The sequence below is a fragment of the Pinus tabuliformis genome, chromosome 6, assembly GCF_031772625.1.
Source record: "Pinus tabuliformis cultivar Carrire ecotype Pingquan chromosome 6, CPIR1, whole genome shotgun sequence".
Taxonomy (NCBI): Eukaryota; Viridiplantae; Streptophyta; class Pinopsida; order Pinales; family Pinaceae; genus Pinus; species Pinus tabuliformis.
The window spans coordinates 1,424,739,036-1,424,743,073 of record NC_142292.1 but is presented as its reverse complement, the minus strand read 5'-3'; the positions used below and the strand labels follow the sequence as shown (position 1 = coordinate 1,424,743,073).

At 33.7% G+C, this 4,038-nt stretch overlaps 1 long non-coding RNA gene across 1 annotated transcript; it reads right to left on the bottom strand.

Annotated features, from left to right (window-relative positions):
- Positions 1 to 200: 200 nt before the first annotated feature.
- LOC149263992 (uncharacterized) lies at positions 201 to 1,393 on the bottom strand. Its single transcript, XR_016250018.1, has 2 exons — positions 805 to 1,393; positions 201 to 684 (listed from the first exon to the last, which is right to left on the bottom strand). It is a non-coding gene; the product is annotated as an uncharacterized LOC149263992 (long non-coding RNA).
- Between the last annotated feature and the right edge of the window lie 2,645 nt (positions 1,394 to 4,038).

The window sequence follows — 4,038 nt, the reverse complement described above, 5'->3', positions numbered from 1 at the left end:
CACAGGAAAAAAAAAATTGCAAAGAATTTCTGGACTAAAAACAAAAATTAATGGGAAATTTTTTTATGTCCATATTTGATAAATTCGCAAAAGAAAAAATAAATGCATCTTCCTTTTTCTCTAGAAATAAAGAAATTTGGGGGCTGAGAGGCCCCAATTGTCTATGAAAACAATTTAAATGCATGCCAAACAGAAAAGAGTTGTGGTAGAAATGAATTAGATAGAAAAATAAAATATTTTCAGACAAATTTCTTTTGAATTTTTTTTTCGAGAGTCTCTAAATTGCAAGGAAAAAATTAATAGAATTTTTTTTATATGCAATTTTTCAAAACTTCGAGAAACAATCTTACTTGCAGGGGACAATGCAAACATTCATATCGTGTTTTACGAGGAGAATTTAGAGTGGTGAGAAAAGATTTGGCTCGACGGTGTGTTTCTGCAGCCTCGGCCAGGGGTCCGATAAACCCTTGGAAGGAAACGCCCACGGGGCTAAAGCGCGAGGGTAAAAGGCTGCCTAGTAAATGCGGGAAAAAAAACCCTAAGGAAGAAAGCGGAATTTAAAAACCCTATAAGTCTGAGCTCTTCTTGGTGGCCGTTGGCAATGGAGGAAAACCTGGAAATCGATGCCAAGGAGCCCTGCGGTGGATACCCATCCATCTTCGTGCCAGCCGTGTCACAACTCCTCTGCAGAAGACAAAGGCAAAAACTCCGTTAGCAGTAGGAAAAAAAATGTATGGGAAAACAGGTTCGTGGTAAAATTATGTATAGAGCCAGATGTCGGTCAGGCTGGGCCTGAAGGTATACATGTTTAGCACCCGCCTGAGCCGTGCTGGTGTAGGTGCTGCACTAGGAAAGACCTGGTCCGAAAACTGTCGCTTGCTATGCTTTAAAGATTAAGACTGCGAGAGAAAGTGGAGTGTGGAGATCAGAAAACCTGTGCATGCGACAAACCCTCGGTGGTGTGGCCGCAAGGACTTTTAACATGGGGATACCGTGACTCGGCTGCCCATGCTAGTGCAGTGACAGCGCCGAGGAAGAGCTGGGCCGGAAACCCTGGCTTGCTGTGGTTTGGAAAGCGACGCTGCGGAAGAAGTGGAATTTCGGGATCAGAGAAACCCTACCTGCGAAAAACCCTTGGTGGTGTGGCCGGAAGGCCTTTTAACAAGGAAAATCCTTGAGTCGGCCGCGTACAGGCAAAATCGATGGTTAGTCTGGCTAGACCAAAATCCCGACCGTCGGCAGGAGGGGTTGGTCTGCTCCCACTGGGCAACATTGCAAATGGCTAGAGGCAGTGGCGGGGGGAACTGGGCAGGCTGAGGTCAAGCGTCTGTCTGGCGTGAGGACCGTCGGATGTGGCTGCGAACAGGTGGACGGCGGGAACGCAGGGAGGATCAGGTGGAGACATGAGAGACAGGCACATCGGGTTTTGGAAAATTGCGAGGGCCCGTTGAAATATCGTGTGTTTAATTAGTATTTTAAATTAATCTTTAAATTAATATTTTAATTAATTAATGTTTAAATTAATAAATTTGGTTTGGAGTATGCCGTAAAATTGCTTCCGCTGGCTAAGAACCCGTTTTCCTCGAAGGTAAGGGAACAGGTTAACGGCCCAAGACCCAGAGGCATCTGGCAGGAGTGGAAGCTTGCTTCCTTACGGACCACCAGCGGGTTATTACAGGTGGCCTGGTTTTCCTATTGACAGTGATGAGTCAAGCTAGCACACCTGGATAGCAGCCAGAGATGGCTGTCCTCATTACTGGTTGTTTAACCCCTGAGTTGATAGGTTTTTCCACCTCGGACAAAAAAAATAATAAATAAATAAATAATAATAATAATAAATTAATATTAATATATTTTAATTAATATTATAATATTATAATATGTTTATATTTTAAAATATTAATTGTAAAGCAAATATTAATGTAAGATAATATTGGTTTTTAGCTCAAATGATGCCAATTACTATAGTGGAATTTATAATATCATTAATCACCCACCAATATTCACACTAAACACACATTACAATGGCAAACTGAGACAATAAAAGCATAATAAGGAAGGGGTGGACCCTTTGCCTAACCATTATTATTTGTTTTAAATCACTCACATGATGGGATTTGAATTGTCCCATAGTTTTTTTCTAAATTAAGAAAATTAGTTTTAATATGAAATTTTAAATAACTTTTTTTAAAATTTAAATTCTTTTTAACAAATAAATGTTTAAATTGTGGATTTTACTTTATTTTAAAATGTGTTTTCTCTATGTGTTCAATGCTGAACTATCTACTATCTAGCTAGAAGATATTTATGTTAGTTATTTTTTTCTCTAAAGTCTATAAGATAAAATTATTATAGTTTTTTTGTGTTAAACATATTTAAACATGTTTTTTTATTCATATTGAATTTTATAAAAAACATTGTAAGTTTGGTAGGACTCTCTTATTATTCACCATTTACCTGGTTACGAGAGAGGGTGGCACAAGATTAGAACCCAAAATCTCTCATTCAATGAGATCGCCACTTGAACCACCCCATATAGACTCATCAAAGCATTCCTGTATTGAACACAAATAAAGACTATAATTTCTATTTATTTAATTACAAGATATTAAAACCCTTTTAAGTAATGGAGAAATGTGTTTTTAATCCAAAGATTTACTATGTCTATTTAAATTCTAATATCTATTTAAATTCAAGGCCATTCCAATGTCTATTAGTTGAAAAAACTAATCTTCTATAATATAAAATTACATACCATTTTATATTGGTATATGTGAAGAAAAATAGTAAAACTTTTCGACCTTAATATTCAAGAAAAAAACTAATTAATAATCCTAGCTAATGGAACTAAATGTTTGAATTTTTATTAAAACATTCCTATAAAGTTATTCTATCTTTACGCAAAAGATGATCATGATTACTTTAACCATTTAAAATATCTTTGACGACATCCATTGCTTTTAAAATATTAAAAACACAAAACACAACATATTAAAAATAGTATCAATTGATTACGCTTAGAATATTGTGAAAACAAAAACAATATATTAATTATTAATATATTTAGTTAAAATACTTATTTCTTTTTAATTTAATCTATTGTTGGTTGAAATAACTAAATGTTTGAATTTTTATTAAAACATTCCTATAAAGTTATTCTATCTTTACGCAAAAGATGATCATGATTACTTTAACCATTTAAAATATCTTTGACGACATCCATTGCTTTTAAAATATTAAAAACACAAAACACAACATATTAAAAATAGTATCAATTGATTACGCTTAGAATATTGTGAAAACAAAAACAATATATTAATTATTAATATATTTAGTTAAAATACTTATTTCTTTTTAATTTAATCTATTGTTGGTTGAAATATGGTTTGTGCAATTTATATTGAAAAATAATACCTTGGTGGAGAAATTCGAAAATAATTTTAAAATAAAAAAAATAAGTAGACCATCTTATAGAAACATTGACATTTCTCCATATTTTTAATAATTAAAATTTGTGTTTTTTAATTAATTTTTATGTAATTAATAAATAAATATTTGGTATGGATGACATGGACATTTATATATGTACAAGTTTGTTTTTTTTTTATTAAAAATAGTTGATAGTATCATTTGGTTGTTTCATTTTTGTTTGACAAGCGATGCTCTGTTGGGAAATTTTTATTTGGTGTGAAATGTTTTGTTTTGTTGGTATTTTCAATCAAGAAGAAACTTTGGTTGTTGTGTTGGTAATCTATGGGATAAATATGGTTTCTTTGTTGGCTAATGTGATGGGTTTGTATTGTGGTCGTTGTTATTCACGAGTTTCTTTGTTTTTTTATTTGCAGTAAAGAGGGCAGTTTTTCGTTTGTTCCGAGGGAGAGTTGTTGCTTTTACTATGGATCCATCTATTTGGGAATTTATCCCATTTGATATTATCAATCTTGTGTTTCATTGGCTTCCTTTGTTGGTCTCGATGAGATTTAAGTTGGTTTGTAGACAATGGTGTCTTCCATTGGAGAACCCCACTTTCCTCACCAA